The sequence below is a fragment of the Diplotaxodon limnothrissa genome, linkage group LG23 (assembly GCF_057381915.1).
Source record: "Diplotaxodon limnothrissa isolate DT_005_m linkage group LG23, D_limnothrissa_male_GT1.1, whole genome shotgun sequence".
Lineage (NCBI taxonomy): Eukaryota > Metazoa > Chordata > Actinopteri > Cichliformes > Cichlidae > Diplotaxodon > Diplotaxodon limnothrissa.
In genome coordinates, this window is record NC_140617.1 from 23339931 (window position 1) to 23359427 (window position 19497).

At 43.0% G+C, this 19497-nt stretch overlaps 1 protein-coding gene across 1 annotated transcript in view; it reads right to left on the reverse strand.

Moving 5' to 3' along the window:
* The window catches only part of LOC146608094 (tensin-1-like), a 71555-nt gene extending 67747 nt beyond the window's left edge, over positions 1 to 3808 (reverse strand). The window contains exon 1 of the mRNA XM_085348323.1: positions 3771 to 3808. The gene's annotated coding sequence lies outside the window, so the exon portion shown is untranslated. The remainder of the gene's footprint in view (positions 1 to 3770) is intronic.
* Between the last annotated feature and the right edge of the window lie 15689 nt (positions 3809 to 19497).

The window sequence follows — 19497 nt, forward strand, 5'->3', positions numbered from 1 at the left end:
CTCTCCGATTGAGGGATAATGACTGTGATCTTGGTTCATCTACTTCATCCTAAGTGATGGCAGAAAGCATGCTTTTGCCACTGTGAATAAATCATCTCATTGGCTCCAATAAATCAGCCTGCCATGGGTCTGACCACATTCAAAATTCCTCGAGCACTCGTTCTGCCCACACAAGAGTCACTGCCGCATCGATGGCAGTTTGCCTGAGAAACTAAATTCTTCACTTTCCAAACGGGGGCCAAATAAGGACTGGAGCTCAAACAGGCCTTTTGGGGGGATTTATACATCGGCTGGGTTTCTGTTTTACTTGGAGGCCTAATAAATCCGCTGAGTCCTGTGATGCTGGAGTGCATGTTCCTGCTTTCCCGGTTTGACATTTTGACATAATGTCAAGTGTGTAATGCTCCATGTTCAACTGGGTGGCACTGTGTTGCTGGCAGCGGCTTGCTGGCAGCACTGAACGTCGCCTGTGGTTAAATAATATCTGAAAGGAGACTTAAATCAAACTGTAGTAAAATAATGGCAAAATAAAGGACTCGCTGCTGCCAAAGGAGAATACTGCATGGGGATAATTTGTCACTAAAATGCTCTCCATCACTTATAAGAGCCATTGCATCAAAGTCATGATTCAATATCCTTTAAAATGGACAATCCACTTTGTAAACATGGAATTTTGACTGAGCTGTTCAGTGGATATCTAAATTTGGAAAAGGACATTTTGAAAACCTTCAGTCTGAGGTGAACAGCTTCAGAGAGAATCCAAACAGGATGGAAAAGGGTGGTGTGTACATAGAACGTCTAAATAATTGTTTTTGCAAAGTAAAACACGCTATTCACCAGCTGTTTTGCACTCCATCAATGCCTGATAGCATCGCACAAACATAAGCTTCCATGAAAACCATCCTGTGATGGTTGAACAAACAATCAGACCGTGACAGGATGAAAACACGAAATCCATCAAGCGACAGCTTTCCATTTTTTTTCATGCCAAATCCACTGTTTAAATCTCGTGAATAACAAAAGAACAAGTTTTTTCTTTTGTACACGAGAACAAAATCACTACCACATGGCTAACACACCATAAGTAAGCGTAAAACTTGTCCAACAAGCATAAGTGTTAGCGTCAACCCTAAATGGTTCAGACAAAGTTTACCACAACACCCAGGAGGTTATTTACGAGATCCATCTCACTGAATTGCCTTCACCAGAGAAGGCACTGCATTATTTCACCTCGAAACCAAGATGCTGATGTTATGTTTGAGGCCTGAGTGGACGAGCAGGAGGCCAAAGACCATGGATCTCCGAGGAAGCAGCTATTTGATCATGGTCAACCCACAGTGAGTGGCTTGGCTACATCACCCCTTTGTACGGTTACAACCCAATCACTGCAAGCTGCAGACGACAAAATATCCCATTAAACATAGCAGTGATGAATATCAGATGTGCAACTGTGGTTCACTTTGGACACAGGGTGAAAACCTCCAACTATCAAAGTCCATCTTGGAGTTTTACACACAGGGGGTATGATCGCACACCATAAAGGTTAGGTCATTTGATCGCGGCTTCAGTAGTGGAAGAGGTTTCACATTTGGCACAGATTTAATAACATGCAATAACACTTCAAAGACTGAGCTTCTGTGGAGGTCGAAAACAATCATGTTTTCATCATTAGTGGACTGCGCCAGTATTGGAGCGTGCAAATGTGCCTGTTCCTTACACCGTTTGCCTATCACTTCCTGTTTAATTAAGTGTGGCCGCAGGATGCCGTTTAACCACTAATGGCACAGTGAAGCAAGAATAAAGAAACAACGCCAAGCCAAAATCAATGATATACATGCAGAAAAATGCAATGAAATATAGGCTTACTAGAAGAATTGGTGAACACTCCTTTGCTATAAATTAGGCCTCAGTTTATGCATCTGTCTGCACTCTCCTTACAGAGTAAATCTCAAAGTAGATTGTTTGTGTTTTCTGGTAGTGAACTTTCCTTTTAATCTAAACTTGCTTTTGGGTTTTCCTCTCTAGCCCCTCACTTATTGACAGAAGTAAGCGAGCATGCCGAGTCGTTGCTATTTCAGCCACGTCCTCTTGTGGGATTACATGTTAAATGCCATCCTCTCTGGTCACTACTGCTTTTATAATACTTCCCAGCACATACTTGAGAGCTGATGCATCACAGTGGTTCTACCAGGCACACTTACAGTGGATAACATCTTCGATCTAGAAAACAACTCTGATGCATGACATAGGAAAATAAAGGCTGTACCTGCACAGAAATCTGAGAGGAATTTGTAGTTGGGAAATAAAGTTCAGTGACATCCATGAAAGTTTCACTTCTCTGATAAGTCAAAACATGATAAACCTAAAGGGAAAACAGACTTATACCTTATGCTAAATAAAAGATAGGAGGATTAGGGCAAGAGAACGAAAGCAGAAAAACATTTTCCTTTGAGACTTACGATCAATTTAAAGGGGCAATTAACTCTAGATCAAATTGACACATTTGTCTTCTGGACAGTAGTGCTGTTTATCCATCTATTCACTCCACTGTTTTAGTACTGGTGACCCAGCTTTGGTTACATCAGTTATAGAAATGGTACATGCCTTTTGATGTCCTAGGCAGGGGTTGGAATGACCCATTTGGCAAACAGGCCAAAGGGCTCATTTTGAACCGAAGCCAACGGAAGGGTGAAAGTCTTTAAAAAAACACTCAGAAGCAACGTGTTTTCCAAATATAATTATCTAGTTATGTCACAATTCTTATAGTGTAGCTTGCTAGCAGTTGTCATGAGTAGATCCATGCTTATTTTGTATTTAATTAGTTGCTTTGAGCTCCACAAAGCAAGTGCCTTTAAAGTTTTACTATCTTCAAGAGAAGGCAGATATCTCTTCAGTTAATATCTACCAAAATATTTTAGGTGGATATATGGTATGGAAGGGTCAACTTCCCCTTTTATTGGTGCAATCACAGGACAAGAACACAATACATGCAATGTGATGTAATGTATTGAAATAGATTTCAATAAGTTCTCATTAAAATGATTTATAGTCTAAAAAGGGTTTAACTTTAACCGTTTATCTCTTTTGTTAGTCTCTTTAAGCTTTAGCAACATCCTGACCACCTGTGTTTAACTGCCATCCTTGTGTTAGCTCAAGGTCAGAGCTGAATGACTACCATCACTCTGCATCCTCACTCAACGAAAGATAAACAAAGAGAAGAAAACTAAAGGAAAAAAGGGAAGATGCCGTTACTTTTCTGCAAAGGTTTTACCTAAGAACTGCTCTGTTTTGCTCTTGCATTACCACAGCAGATGCAGGTCATGCTGAGAGAGAAAACACGTGTTCGCCCACCTGCGTTGCTCCCTGACTTTGCTGCTACAAATCTCCGCTTGTCCAGTCATAAAAAGGTTCCTGAGCCCCCCCCCCCAAAGAAAATTGCAACTTACATGAACTCTGCCTGTCCCACTTCCCATGGGACCAACTTTCCCATGAGCATGTGGGAGAGTAGCCTACATCCAAAACATACAGAGAAAATCAGCTTTAACTGAAATGACATCCAAAAACATCCCTCTTGCTTGTAGATACATAACCCAGCAACTGCAGCAGCTTCTTTACGAGTTTAGAGAAACAATTCTCATCTCAAGACTTTTTAAGCCACAAAAGAAATAATTTTATAACCCAACAAACTTGCTAAACACACCATTTATTCGAATTGCAGACCAAGTACATTGCAAATGAATCAGTCTGTGCATCTTAAAGTCTGCTCTTACCTGCACACTGGTGCCACTTTTTCTCACGCTCTCTCTTCTCTCCCCCTCTGCCTTGTTTCTACCTCTGCATTCTCCCTGCCCTCAGACCCCCCTCCCTCTCTAGGAGAGAGAGGGCAACAGAGGGAGTACCAAATACAGACACTTTCCTCCTCCAAACGCGTGCCAGAACTGCTACTGAACTCGATTCTGTGTATATGAGTGCTCACATGTGGATGTCTGTGCAGCTTGGACTGGACCAGGATACACTCTTTATACTGCTGGCTTTGATTTCTCTTTTCAACTGCCAAGAAATGTTGAAACACGCTATATAAGGCCAAGAGAGTGGCTTGGGGCTCCTTATGATTCCGGTACCCAAAACGAGAGAGCAAAAGACGTCTGGGGGCAGACAGTAACTGTATCCCTCTGTATCCCTCCCTCTGCTCACCCGCTCCTACAGCCTATCTCTCTCTCTCTCTCTCTCTTTTTCCTCCTCTCTCCTGTTCCTCATAGACTCTCTGTAGTTGCTGACACATGCTTGACAGAAACTGAGAGGCAGAGTGGGAAGAAAGAAAGAGTAACTTTCCTGGGGGTTTTTTGCACTGCAGAAAACTCTCATCAGTTCACATTCATCAGTATTAATTGATATTACTATAAAAACCAATATGTCAATACTATTAAAACATTTCTTGTGTTGCTTTCGTTATGGCCATACCTTTATATGAACTATTATTATTATTATTATTTAAAAAAATTCTTAATCCTGGGTTTTGGTTTCAGTAAATCGGTTTCAGTTAGTAATTTGCTTAGGCGTTAGTTTGTATAGGGTTTTGTTATTTCTTGGCATTCCCTTCTGTGTCAAGTTTGTATGTCAATGTCACTGTCTCAGTGTTCGTTACTTCCTGTTTTATTTTTGCTAGTCTGCTGTGCTGTTTGCCTTGTTTGATTTTGCTTCCTCTTGTCTCATTAGTTAGTTCTCTAGCATATCGAGACTATCTCTCCACACCGTTACATATTCCATATGTACGGGTTACGACCCCCCTTGGTCGTGGCGTGTGGATATTTCTTTAAGACACTCCGGCACGCCCGGCTACGCCCCACAGCTCACGTATAAAACAGCTGTGCAGATGTGACACCCGTGATTGTTTGATCTCCACTTGTGTTGTGTGTGTGTGTGAGTGCCTTGAGAGTGCTGTATGTATGTGCATCCATCAGGAGCGTGTTTCGGCATCCTCCATGGGTGCTGCCTCTCCCCAGTATTCCCCTGGTATGCCCTGGTCTCCCTTAGCTTGGTTCCCCCTAGCTGGCCCTTTGAATCCCCTTGGTTGGTCTCCCTTCCCCGGCTTATCGCCTCGAAAAAAAAGGCTAGCTGGCTAGCGAGTAGCTCGGCTACAGTGAGGAAACACGGCAGGGACACGGCTTCAGCGTTCAAGCAAACGCTGTCGCCTGGGCAAAGTGCAGCTCGGCTGCTATATGTGTTAACACAGAGGGGATACGGCTTCAGCGTATCAAGCGTTCGCTGTTGGCCTGCTTAACACTGTGGGGAATAAACAGTAGGGAATTGGTAAGTACAAAATATTTATGACCACAATTTGAGCCCATAGACCTCGCTGTGTCTGATACGTCAGCCAGTGAGTGAGTGTTCTCCAGCACGCAGCGCTGGCTCTCTGTCTAGTGCGTTGCTGCTGTGTCGCGGGTCACATGGCCAGCAGGTGCAAAGTGAGCTGACACCCCCCAACTGTCCGCCAGTGTCTCATCAGGCCCACTCTTGCTGGCCCCCTGTCTACGGATGGCACAGAGTGGCTGCTATGCCCTGACGAACCTTGGGTTGCTCCTCACTTGGGCCCTCAGTGGCCTGTGCCACCAGCCCCTCCCCTGTCTTGGATGGTGCAGGTCAGCTGCTCTGCTCCTGGGACAGGCCCTGAGCCTTGTCCTACCTCGGCCATCCACTCAGTGGATGGCCAGACAGAGACTGGCCTCCTTTAACCAGTCTCTGTCTGGCATATAGGCTGCTGCGGCTGCAGGCTGAGCTCCCTTGGCGTATTGCCGCATTCACCGGCTTGCCCGCTGGTCGGTCTTCGCTGTGTCTGATGCCTCAGCCAGCAAGTAATAATAATAATAATAATGGATTGGATTTATATAGCACTTTTCAAGGCACCCAAAGCGCTTTACAATACCACTATTCAGTCACTCTCACATTCATACACTGGTGGAGGCAAGCTACAGTTGTAGCCACAGCTGCCCTGGGGCAGACTGACAGAAGCGAGGCTGCCATATCGCGCCATCGGCCCCTCAGGCCAACACCAGTAGGCAAGTAGGGTAAAGTGTCTTGCCCAGGGACACAACGACCAGGACAGAGAGCCCAGGGATCGAACCGGCGACCTTCCGGCCAAGTGAGTGTTCCCCAGCCTGTGGCGCTATCTCCCTGTCTGGGGTTGCCCGCTTCTTGCAGGATTGCGCACCTAGTAGGGTCCCCTCTCAGTGGCTCAGTGAGCTACGCTTCCTCTCCTCTCTCTGGTCCTGGGATTCCAGGTTTGGGCCCTAGGCAGAAGCCGAAGGCTCCAGCTGGAGATCCTTGGGGAGCGTACGCACAGGCTCGTCCTAGCCGACTGCATGTGCTTCTGGCATTCCGTCGCTCCAATCGCGTGCCATGGGTTGCGCTTGTCGGAACTTGTTGTGTCTGACATTTCAGCCAGTGAGTGAGAGGTCCCCAGCTTGCACTGCTGGCTCCCTGTTGGTGCTTGCCTGTGTGTCACGGACTTACACGGCCAGCATGGGGACACCCAGTAGCTGGGACTTTGTGTCTGACCTCGAGTGTCTCGTTGCGAGTTCACTCTTGAGGCTCCTCTGTCAGCGGACAAGCACGTGGTGACGGTGCTGGGGGTGGACCTTCATGTCATCGCCTTGCTCAGCCCTCCACTTACACAGGCTAGGCTGCCAGCCCCCCCTCCCTGTCTGTCTACAGCTCGGGGCGGCTTCGGCTTTTAGGATGGATGGGTCACATCCCAAGCTTCACCTGCAGTTGCTGGCTGTGTTCCCCTGGCTTGTTGCCCGTTTCGCCGGCTTACACGCCACTCAGGCCTCGCTGTGGCGAGTGAGAGTTCTCCAGCCTGTAGCGCCAACTCTCTGTCTGGCATTGCCCGCATGTCATAGGCCTATGCGACCAGCGGGATGCTACTTGGCAGCTCGATGTGCCGCGTGCCCTGGCGGTCTGCCTCGCGGTTCCCGAGCTGACCTTGAGCGGCCGATCACTTGCGGTCCTGCATCCTGCATGACCAGTTCAAGCCAGTCTAGCCTCTGCAGACTGCTGCCTCCGCCCCCTGGCTCGGCCTTCACATTGCGAAGCCCTGACCAGGGTGGTGTCTCTATTGGTGCGTTATCACTGACTCCCGGCACCTTCAGCAGTTCGGTTGCACTGTCTCCTCGCGGGGTGTCTTACAGAGATACCCCGTACATATGGAATATGTAACGGTGTGGAGTGATAGTCTCGATATGCTAGAGAACGTACGGTTACGGTGTAACCTTGGTTCTCTTAGTGAGAGACTATCTCTCCACCATCAGGCTGCTCGGAGACGCGTCCCGATCAAACTATCACCGGTGTCACGTCTGCACAGCTGTTTTATACGTGAGCTGTGGGGCCGAGCCGGGCATGCTGGAGTGTCTTAAAAGAAATATCCACACGCCACGACCAAGGGGGGTTGTACTCCGTACATATGGAATATGTAACAGTGTGAAGAGACAGTCTCTCACTAAGAGAACCAAGGTTACACCGTAACCATACGACTTTGTTCACCTGTGTCATGTTTTCACCAGCTGTGTCTTGTGTAATTAGGGAGGAGCTGTGTCCTCTCTAATTACATTGTGTGCATTGAACCCTCAGTTTTTCGCAGTACCTTGTTCTGTTGCACTGATTGCACTGTGTGTCTACCTGAATGCTTTATTCATCACTAGAGTTTCTGTTTCTGCTGTTTGGGATTTTTCCCATGCCTAAATAAAAGTTAGTCAATTGTTTATTAAGTTTGCCCTCAAGTCTACATTTTCAATTCAATTCAATTTTATTTATATACCGCCAAATCACAACAACAGTCGCCTCAAGGCGCTTTATATTGTACAGTAGATTGTACAATAATAGATACAGAGGAAAACCCAACAATCATTTGACCCTCTATAAGTAAGCACTTTGGCGACAGTGGGAAGGAAAAACTCCCTTTTAACGGGAAGAAAAACTCAAAAACAGACCGAGCTTACATGTTTAATTTGAATATACTTTTGTTTCATTTTCTTTGACTTGTCCAATTCAAAATTTGTTGTAGGGCAAAAGGCAGAAAACAACCTGGACAGGTTATGGGTACATGACAGGGCTAACACAGAAAGACAGATCACGCTCACTTTCACATCTACAGTCATTTTAGAATTGCTAATTAATCTAACCCATGCACGGACTGTGGGTGGAAGCTGAGAGTACTTGAGGAAACCCACGGAAGCCCTGGGTGAACATGCAATCTCCAGTGCAAGGCGCCTGGCCAGCCGGTTGTTTCAAAGGCAACAGTGCTAACCATTGCACCATCATGCTGCCTTAAAATGCACAAATAGTATGCAAACAGAACATTTTTCACTCTGACTTGAAGAAAAGCTACAGTTGTACTTTTGCCTATAAAAATGCGCAGACATGCACACTGACTCCAGAGCAAAGAAACATAAGGTCAACAAACAGGCCATCTCAAGATCCTTCTGTTCTAAAATACTTGTAGAAAAATATTTGGCTGACTCCTTCGGGGTTTCAAGCTCATGGGATGAACTTAGCTCTTGACCTTCAGAGAAGGAATGGTAAATAGGGCCATCAGTCATCTGCTAGCGCCCGGTTATTAGACCGTCCGTACCATTTGTCTGCCAACGCTATCTCCCAACTACTGCGCTGCATCTATACTGCTGAAGGGTGTTGCTATGGAGACGTGCTGTGATGGCTCTTTGATGTGACGCGTTTGCACCAGGGAAACAGAGTAGCTTCTGTGAGGGCTGCTGAGGAATGAGGAGGCTTGGCTCTGGCAACTTTGTGCATGTGTGTGTCTCATCACTTTCTCTCTGCCTCACCTCTGCTACCCCTCTGTCTCTCTCTCACTTTCATGCTTGGCTTGATGCTCTCTTTTCCATACCAACATTCTTGTACGCTCCTCATCCCTGCTTCTGTGCACGTCTTACTGTGTTTTTGGTCTTGCTCCACTTTCTCCCTTTTGGGAGATAAAGCAGATAAAAGAGGAGAACCTTAGAAGGAAAAAGCCTGTACAACAACACCACTAAAAGGAGCCATGAAAGGCTGTTCTGTGCTAAATTTGAAAAAGTGAATTTGAGGTCACTTATTACCAGCGTTAGTGCAATAGCTGATATATCCTTTTTCACCTTGCACATCAGTGCATGAGTGTTTGCGTCAAGGAAAAATGCGTTCTTGGAGACAGGTTGTTTTAGTGCGAAGAACGACAAAGTTGCTTTTGAATACTTTTGAAATGTCTTTCTTTGGAAAGCTTTTGTCTACACAGTGGCATTGCAGTTTTGCAAGATGAAGTAATGGAACGTCTACATATAGCCATGTAGTTAAGATCAAAATAAAGCTTGTTTGGAATCTGTTAAAAGAGACAGAATTCATAGCTTTCAGCATCCATCTATCCATCCATTTTCTTCTGCTTATCCATGGTCACTGTTTGAGTTCAGTAGATTACAATTGAGTTCTGTCTCCTCACCCCTCCCAGTTCAGGCGCTTAATCCTACCTGCAGTGGATGCTATAGGACAAACATGCTTTACTCAGCCAAGAGAGATCAAAAATATTAAATTTAGACTGTACCCCATAACACCGACCAGCATGTTTCTACTACTGCTTGAATCTGATTTGGATTCGCCTTTTTGTGGAAAGTTGTCAATCTGCTGTTTACCTCAGCTGTCAATGCTGGATGAGAAGTGTCCACCTTTTATTTGCTCTGCAAGAGGCTGTAAAACCTTGTGAAAGCAGTCTGACCCTGGTCAGTGAGTCAGAGAAGCTCACTTCTGATTCATGGCAGCATTGCTTAGGTGAGCTTAGCTTACTGATAACTTCTGTTAGCTGCTGTTCGCCAGTGCTAGTAAACTAACAGATTTGGTCTGCAGTGGCAACTGAAATGGACTGAACTTGTGGCCAAACTGTTACATCACTCTGTATTAGGTTTAGATCAAATATGGTGACATCCTATCTTCTTTATGAATCTGAGCCAAGATCTTTTTTATAGTGTTCTTTCATTAGTTATGTATTTCTATGAAACAAAGACATAAAATACTCCACATAATAAGAAGAATTGCAAAAACATGCTTCTGACAAGCCCAGGAAAACTAGCGTTTGTAAGCAGTGGCTTTCAGGAATACTTCTCAGGAGTAAGGCCACACCACTTAGCATGTAGCTGATCATTTGTGACTTTCAGAGACATAATTTTGAAGCATTTTAAAGTTTTAACAAACATGAAACAAACGTGGTGTGATTTTGTTTGGTTGTACGCTTCACAGTTATTGTAGTCTTGTGTGTGGAGCACAGCTGGGCCATATAAAAACTGAATGAGAAGTTCCCTCTCTATAATTATTTTTGCAAACAATTAATACAGAAGCAAAGGAAGTAAGCTGAAACAATAGGAAAAGGTGAAACTTCCTGTAGAAAACCTGTTTGTATTTGTTTCCTATCCCCCCACTACCTCTTCTCCTGTTTTTCCGTTGGTGCATATTTCTTAGCATTTATTTAGAAAAAGACCACAGCGAGTTATTGACCCTTCAAGTGTAAGTATTACATTTTATGGTTCTGTGTTGTGTCACAGGTTGCATGTGCAAGCATAATGGGGCTTAATTTGGAGGAAATGTTTCCATGTTTGTGGATAAAATAAATATTTAAATTAGCAAGAATGCTAACCCTGTGGCTCTTTTATGCCTGGCTACTGTCTAGCTGTTAGTCAGTGCAGCTACAAAGGTTACACGGTAGGTATTAGCTAATGCAAATGTAGTTAAACTGAAATGGTTTGGTTTTAGTGGTTCTCTGCAAATGTAGCCAAAGTTTACAGAGAAGCAAGAGTGTTTCCATGAGTCGATCTGAATTTCTGCACTACAGACAAACACACACTTTCTAAGTTACATAAATAGCGCCAAGTTTTACAGGAGGTGATAAAACGGGGTTCTAACCATGCATCTTATGACATTAAAGAGCTTCTGTGTTGCATTTTATAGACCATGTCATTTGCCAGAGGTCTAATTACAGGACTCTCCCAGTTTTCACACATCCACACATGTTAGGATGTGGATTAAAATGTTTGGATGCCAGGATTATAAGCTCAGACCTCAAAAACCCTTGACCTCAAAACTCTTCACTGGAGGAGACCCAGCTTAGCTTTTGTTAGGCTTAACTGAGGTAGGAATGCACATCCATAGACTCTTGCAAACTGTGCTTAAAGGACATTGTTTTTTTTCTAAGTAAAAGTATCTTTCTGTTGTGGATAAAGTTCCCAAGAGCTTTCTGATATCAGTTTAAAGTTTTGCTCTGAAATGCTGCCTATGTTATGTAAGCTCAGGCTGACTGACATGGATTTCTTGCCAGAAGAGATGAAATGGGACTGTCGAAGTCTCCTCACAGCAGTAATATCCCCAAGATTTTCTTTCACATGACAAAGGAGAGATTAGAGTTCCTAAAAATAACGACTGGATTGCCAGATCTTCTGCCAAACCTGAGCAGCTTTAAGACAAGGCTGCACTTTCAAAACTTGGGCCTGTTAACCAAAAGCCAAGTTTCTTCTTCTCACCCTATTTGAGACAGAATAAATGAAAAATTATAAATAGGGCATATGTGGCTGAGAAACTAGTAACAAAAGATGAATACATGAACCAGAATATGCTTGTTTGGTTTTAAAATGGCCTCATTATTTTATTCTTTGAATGCAATCATGACTCACTTCCTTGACATTCTGTTTTACCCTTGCTGCAGCTCCAGAATCTGTGAACATCTACAACTACAGGAAGTGGAAAAGCCTGATTGCTAGAGCACATTGTTCAGCTTCAGCTGATAGCAGCGATAAGTGAACAACAAAAACTTGGTATTGCCTGGCATGGACAGTCTGGATGGTGGCGGTTAGAGATTGTCTCTACCTGCAGAGTATCCCAAAAAGTAGCGTAGCATTTTCAGTGGGATAAAACGCTACATCCAGATAAACAGAATCATCTTTTTGGATCTTTACCTGGATGATTGAGCATGTATCAAGATACATGTAGAGCAACTGCATTAGCAGCAGAAAACTGTCCTCAGAATAGTATCTCTATAATATTGAGATAATATTTTTGATTTAATGTTTGCTAACAAAGAATATCCCCCAAAACAACTTAACTTTAGGTGGGCTTTTGTTCTTTTTTTTAAGTCTCATTTACATATATGACATCTGTAGTCTTGCCCATATTCTGTCAATTTAAGGCACTTCAATTCCGTTTTATTCATATAGCAACAATTCACAAGAATCACCTCAATGTGCTTTATATTGTAAGGTAAAAACCCAACAATAATATACAGTCAGAAAACACCCTATGAACAAGCACTTGGCAACAGTGGGAAGGAAAATCTCCCATTTAACAAGAAGAAACTTCCAGCAGAACCAGGCTCAGGGAGTTTGATAGTTGCTAACAATTAAATACAATAGTTTGTGTAATACAAAATAGTGAGTGATAGAAGGTGAGTCAAAAAGAAACACTGTCCGTTCACAGTCTACATTCAAACCTACAGTCAAGTTAGAATCACCATGTCTTCCTACTCCACACCAGATCGGCCCCAGTTGGCTGGTGGAACAGAACAGTGCTAGCCATCAAACTACTGTGCAGCTCCAATTGAAAAGTCTTTTTGAAATAGAGTTTACCTTAAAACCACAAGGACTAATGGCACTATTTCAAGACTTTTATGACATTGGGGAAGTCAGAAACATGACAGCCACAGTTTGGAGTTGACTCTATAGCTATACTGTGCCTGTATGCTTAGCAACCCTAACACAATGGAATTCCCTTTCTGCCAATTTAGAAATCCATCAGCTAGTCAAATGATTCAGACTATTATTTTTCAGCAGTTTTGGTGGACTTTGCAGCTATCTGGGCCAAGAATTCAAATCCCATTTTCTGGTCACTATTTAGAAAGGCAGCTAAATTAAATAACGCTAATAGACGATGCTAATCAAAAGCTAGTCAGCTACCTTTTGGCATTTCAGCAAACACAATACTCCTTTTTACTTCACACTGACTGATGTCAAAGATTGGCCAATCAACTCAGATTATAAGCAGACCATAAAGGTTCCGATACCAAAAAGTTTGTTCCTAGCTTACAGAATGTGCATGTTCACATGCAGATATCTGTTTATAGAGATTATCTTTCTGTGCATATTTTGAATGTTTTACTGCTTGACAAACCAGAGATTTCCTAGTACTTCAAGGTTTTTCAACCAAATTCGTCTTGCAGCTTAGGTAGAATTGCAGCAGTAAATATGTCAGACAGGACCACATGAATTTAGTACAGAAAAAAGACACAAACGGGTAAACACAATTTTATAAAGCATTCTCCAACATTGTTGTTTATATGAGAAATATTCAAACTTCTTGTACTTTCCTCGTCCAACCCCTTCCCATCATTCCTCTCTGCCACTACCTTTCCTTGCCAAACCTCGCCCTGTGTCTTCCAACCCGCCAGCCCATCGAACAGCACAAACCACTGCAAGAGCATTCCAGGAAGCTCCTCCAAGACATGGCAGGGATAAATCATGAGGAATAATGAGGGCTTGTTTCCATGGAGGGTGAGCGAGAACAGAGAGCTTACAGATGCTGTGCTGTCCAGTCATCAAAACAAGACAAACACGCATGTACTCAAGCGGAGAGATGATATGCTACTGGGTGGATCTGTTTGCATAATTCTGTTGCACTGATGCCAGACTGAACTGAGAGGCAGTGATTTACATCCTAAAAGAATGAAGCCAACTGAAAAAGTACTCTAAAAACGTTGTAAATGCAGTCCTTGAAACATAGGTACATACTACTTCCATAAATATAGTTTAAGTCCACACAGTAGACAATTTATTAGGTACACCTGTTCAACTGGTCGGTAATTCAAATATCTAATCAGCACGTCACATGGCTGCAACATATGTGTAGGCATGTAGACACAGTCAGGACCACCCGGTGAACCTTGTGAATCAGAAGGAGGAAAGGTGACTTTGAACGTAACATGGTTGTTAGTGCCAGATGGTCTGGACTGAGTATTTGTGGACTCTCCTGATCTACTGATTTTCCCACACAAGCATCTCAACGTTTTACAGAGAACGATCTGAAAAAGAGAAAATATCAGGTGAGTTCTCTTTGCAAAATTGCCTTGTTGATGCCACAGATCAGAGCCAGACTCCTTTGAACTGACAGTGAGGCAACAGTACTTTTAAATGGCCACTCGTCATAATTGAGGAATACAGAAGAGCATCTCTGAATGCACAACACATTGACTCTAGAAGCATATTCAGCAGAACGTCACATCATGTGCTGCTCCTTCCAACTAAGAACAGGAAACTGAGGCTACAGTTCACCAAAGACACACAACAGAGGTTTGGCCCGGTCGGATGAATCTCAATTTCTTTTGCGCAGTGAATCTTAAAACCCAGAATAAACAAATAGATTAAAATACCGATACTAGCATGAGATAGACAATATTTTAACATTAATGACATACTTTGACTTCTAGGTTGATAAAGATTAAAAAAAATAAAGGTGTTGGAAATTTCGTGTCTATTTCGGCAAGTAGGGGCAGGAATCACAGAGTTACTTAAAGGATGATATTTTCATAATACATTGATAGTATTGTGGTGATCATGGGATATAACCTTACATGTGTACAGGTAATGACAAAAAAAAAATACTCCTAAAAGTGATTAAGCACGTCAGGTGTTACTTCTATACAAAATAATTTACATTACTAGTAAAGTATTGCATGTATGTCTTAAAAAATGAAATTTGGTGCAACTTTATCACTAATGTAAGGAAGTGATATAGGATATATTGCTGTACTGATATTATGCCCCACTCCAAAGAAAGGTCCACAGCAATGGCTAATCAAGTGTCAACTACCTATTTGTCTAAAACTAATGAGATGTATTTACAGTGGAACCCCGACTTACGAAATTAATTCGTTCCCGAGGGTCTTTCGTAAGCACCCATCACGCCATTTGAGTGAACGATAGGCTACAGGCTAATTGCTAACTGCAACAACAATACGTCGTTCAAGTGGAACAGCGAAGCGCAAGTACGAAAGCCAAGGGGGTTGTCACATGATTCAGAAGGCATTGTGGGCATTGTAGGCATTCTGGGCTCAGCCAATCAGAGCCAGCGGATTTCATTTCACGGGCATTTTGCCGTAACACGGGCAGAAATATTGCCGTTAAGTGCCTTCGTAACTTGAATTTTTCGTTAAATGGGGTATTCGTAAGTCGGGGTTCCACTGTATTTATATTTATTCTTATTATTACTCTTTTACATTTTGCTTAACACATTTTTTCCAACTTCACAAATTATGACCTCGCAATGGCTTTTTTAAAAACTTCTGAATAAGTGGTGACAATAGTGGGATATGTACAGTCCCAAGAGCAGAAAGTGGCAAAGCACACAAGAACGGCAAAACGTGCCAAACAACAAGTGATAGAGCCATGGAAAGTAAGTTTGTTGTTTTCAAGTGTTTGGATGCACTAATTTGTTTTCAGTGACAATAAAGATAAACAGTGCAGAACTTTGTAACTGTTTTTCAAAGTGCTATACTATTATTATTATTATTATTATTATTATTATTAATAATAATAATAATAATACTCTCATTTATCAGGTGGTCACAAACACTAATCCAAATTGATATCTATTTAAAATTCTTAAACATTGTTTATCTGAAGCTCAGGTTGAAAGAGAGAGAGTGGTATGAGGAATCAACACAGGAGTCTTCTGTCTAACAGAGAGCCTCTGTTTCCAACACTCAGCCTAGGTTTCCTGACAGACTTTAGGCAAAACGCCAGCCACTGTGCAAACAAGTCTCCTCATCAACATAGGTGCAATACTGGCAGATAGAAGCCTGTAGAGTTTGTCTTCTGTGTGCTGTGGAGCATCCTCAGAGCTCTAATAACAGACATCCGCAGCGAGATGACTGTGGTCAAACAGAAAGAACTGAAAGAAAAACAGAACATGAAAAGGAGCCAGAAACTATTAGCTGCCTTCATCAAGGCATGTTAGTGGATGTCTGTCTTTTGCATGTTTATACTGACATTTTCATAAGCTTTAAAAGTTAATGACTGAACTGCATGTGGTTACTGACTTTCAACATTTCGCAGAATTAGGCTAATTGTTTCACTGACAACAAGATTACAGCGGTGTTTGCAAAATGGCTTATGGATGTTATGGAAGAGCCCAATGACAAAACATTTTCAGTACTATGTATTTCCTTATATTTTGTGATAAAAAGTATATAAGGCAAAAACAGAGTTTGTAAAATTGTAATTAGCTTGAAAGTCAATATTTGGTGTGACCATCTTTATTCTTCAGCACAGTCTGAACTCTCTTAGGCAGCTTTCTCATCATTTCTTTAAGTCGTCTTCAGGAATAGTTCTCCAGGCTTCTTGAAGGACATTCAAAGCTCTTCTTTGGATGTTTCTGCCTTTTGTTCTGTTCTCTGTCAACATGATCCCACACTGCTTCAATAATGTTGAGGTCCGGGCTCTGGGGAGGCCGATCCATGACTGATGGTTTTCCACTGTGTGTTTTTCTATCCATGTATGATTTTACTGCATTGGCAGTGTGTTTGGGATCGTTGTTGTGCTGAAAAAGAAAGCTGTTTCTAATCTGATGTTTTCCAGATGGTGGATCAAAATCTGATAGTACTTTTCTGAGTTCATAATTCATCAATTTTGACAAGATCTCCAACACCACTGACTGAAATGCTGCCCAAACCGTATCAGAGAGTCCACCATGTTTTACAGATGGCTGTAGACACTCACTGTATTTCTCTCTTGATCTCCTCCAAACACAATCATTTGAACAGATTAAAAAAAACTTGGATTAATCACTCCATCAGATCTTTTGCCCTCATTTTCAATACAGTTCTTGTGTAGCTGTCATAGCTCAGTCTTTTCTCCCAGTTTCCCTCCTTTAAGAATTGCTTCCTGATGGCCACCCTTCCACTGAGACCATTTCTGGTGAGGCTTTATTGAACAGTAGATGATCAGCTGAAGGTCCACATGAATCTCTCAGGTCCTGTATCAGGTCTTTGCTGGATTTTTCCTTGTTTCTTAAGTACATGGCTTTCTGAATACTGTTAATCTGTTGTAAATAGTATTTTTAAACCTGACACATCTTCTTTGGCCCTCAGCTTGTCCTCAAAAATTTTTAAGGATATCTTACATACCATATATCAGGTTTTTGACATAGCGCTGGTTCATATCTTAGATTAGGAGCCTTTTTATGCTTCAGTGTTAGTCAGTGTTAAGCGCCTTAACAAACAAAAAACATTTGTCTATAAATGGTCAGCTACAAGGACTGTAAACTTGTAAGTCATTATATAATCAGCACACTTTTGTCCTTCTTGTCCTACAGTGGGGCAAAAAAGTATTTAGTCAGCCACCGATTGTGCAAGTTCCCCCACCTAAAATGATGATAGAGGTCAGTAATTTGCACCAGAGGTACACTTCAACTGTGAGAGACAGAATGTGAAAAAAAAAATCCATGAATCCACATGGTAGGATTTGTAAAGAATTTATTCGTAAATCAGGGTGGAAAATAAGTATTTGGTCAATAACAAAAATACAACTCAATACTTTGTAACATAACCTTTGTTAGCAATAACAGAGGTCAAACGTTTACTATAGGTCTTTACCAGGTTTGCACACACAGTAGCTGGTATTTTGGCCCATTCCTCCATGCAGATCTTCTCGAGAGCAGTGATGTTTTGGGGCTGTCGCCGAGCAACACGGACTTTCAACTCCCGCCACAGATTTTCTATGGGGTTGAGGTCTGGAGACTGGCTAGGCCACTCCAGGACTTTCAAATGCTTCTTACGGAGCCACTCCTTTGTTGCCCGGGCGGTGTGTTTTGGATCATTGTCATGTTGGAAGACCCAGCCTCGTTTCATCTTCAAAGTTCTCACTGATGGAAGGAGGTTTTGGCTCAAAATCTCACGATACATGGCCCCATTCATTCTGTCCTTAACACGGATCAGTCGTCCTGTCCCCTTGGCAGAAAAACAGCCCCATAGCATGATGTTTCCACCCCCATGCTTCACAGTAGGTATGGTGTTCTTGGGATGCAACTCAGTATTCTTCTTCCTCCAAACACGACGAGTTGAGTTTATACCAAAAAGTTCTACTTTGGTTTCATCTGACCACATGACATTCTCCCAATCCTCTGCTGTATCATCCATGTGCTCTCTGGCAAACTTCAGACGGGCCTGGACATCCACTGGCTTCAGCAGCGGAACACGTCTGGCACTGCGGGATTTGATTCCCTGCCGTTGTAGTGTGTTACTGATGGTGACCTTTGTTACTTTGGTCCCAGCTCTCTGCAGGTCATTCACCAGGTCCCCCCGTGTGGTTCTGGGATCTTTGCTCACCGTTCTCATGATCATTTTGACCCCACGGGATGAGATCTTGCGTGGAGCCCCAGATCGAGGGAGATTATCAGTGGTCTTGTATGTCTTCCATTTGCTGATGATTGCTCCCACAGTTGATTTTTTCACACCAAGCTGCTTGCCTATTGTAGATTCACTCTTCCCAGTCTGGTGCAGGTCTACAATACTTTTCCTGGTGTCCTTCGAAAGCTCTTTGGTCTTGGCCATGGCGGAGTTTGGAGTCTGACTGTTTGAGGCTGTGGACAGGTGTCTTTTATACAGATGATGAGTTCAAACAGGTGCCATTCATACAGGTAACGAGTGGGGGACAGAAAACCTTCTTACAGAAGACGTTACAGGTCTGTGAGAGCCAGAGATTTTCCTTGTTTGAGGTGACCAAATACTTATTTTCCACCCTGATTTACGAATAAATTCTTTACAAATCCTACCATGTGAATTCATGGATTTTTTTTTCACATTCTGTCTCTCACAGTTGAAGTGTACCTCTGGTGCAAATTACTGACCTCTGTCATCATTTTAAGTGGGGGAACTTGCACAATCAGTGGCTGACTAAATACTTTTTTGCCCCACTGTATGTAGCAGGCACCAAAATAGATTATGCAAATATTATCTCATAGCAGCACGGTGGCATGGTGGTTAGCACTGTTGCCGCACAGCAAGAAGGTCCTGAGTTCAATTCCAACATCAGGCCGGGGTCTTTCTGTGTGGAGTTTGCATGTTCTCCCCGTGTTTGCGTGGGTTCTCTCCGGGTACTCCGGCTTCCTCCCACCGTCCAAAGACATGCAGCTTGTGGGGATAGGTTAATTGGATAACCCAAATTGTCACTAGGTGTGAATGTGAGTGCGAACGGTTGTTTGTCCCTGTGTGTTGGCCCTGCGACAGACTGGTGACCTGTCCAGGGTGTACCCCGCCCCTCGCCCTATGACAGCTGGGATAGGCTCCAGCGCCCCCCCGCGACCCTGAAAAGGATAAGCGAATGGATGGATGGATGGATATCTCATAGCATATGTTAAAACAATTACCATCATCACACCCTCATAAAAATCAGTATAGGTGCCATTAAAATACTATAAAAACACAGAAAT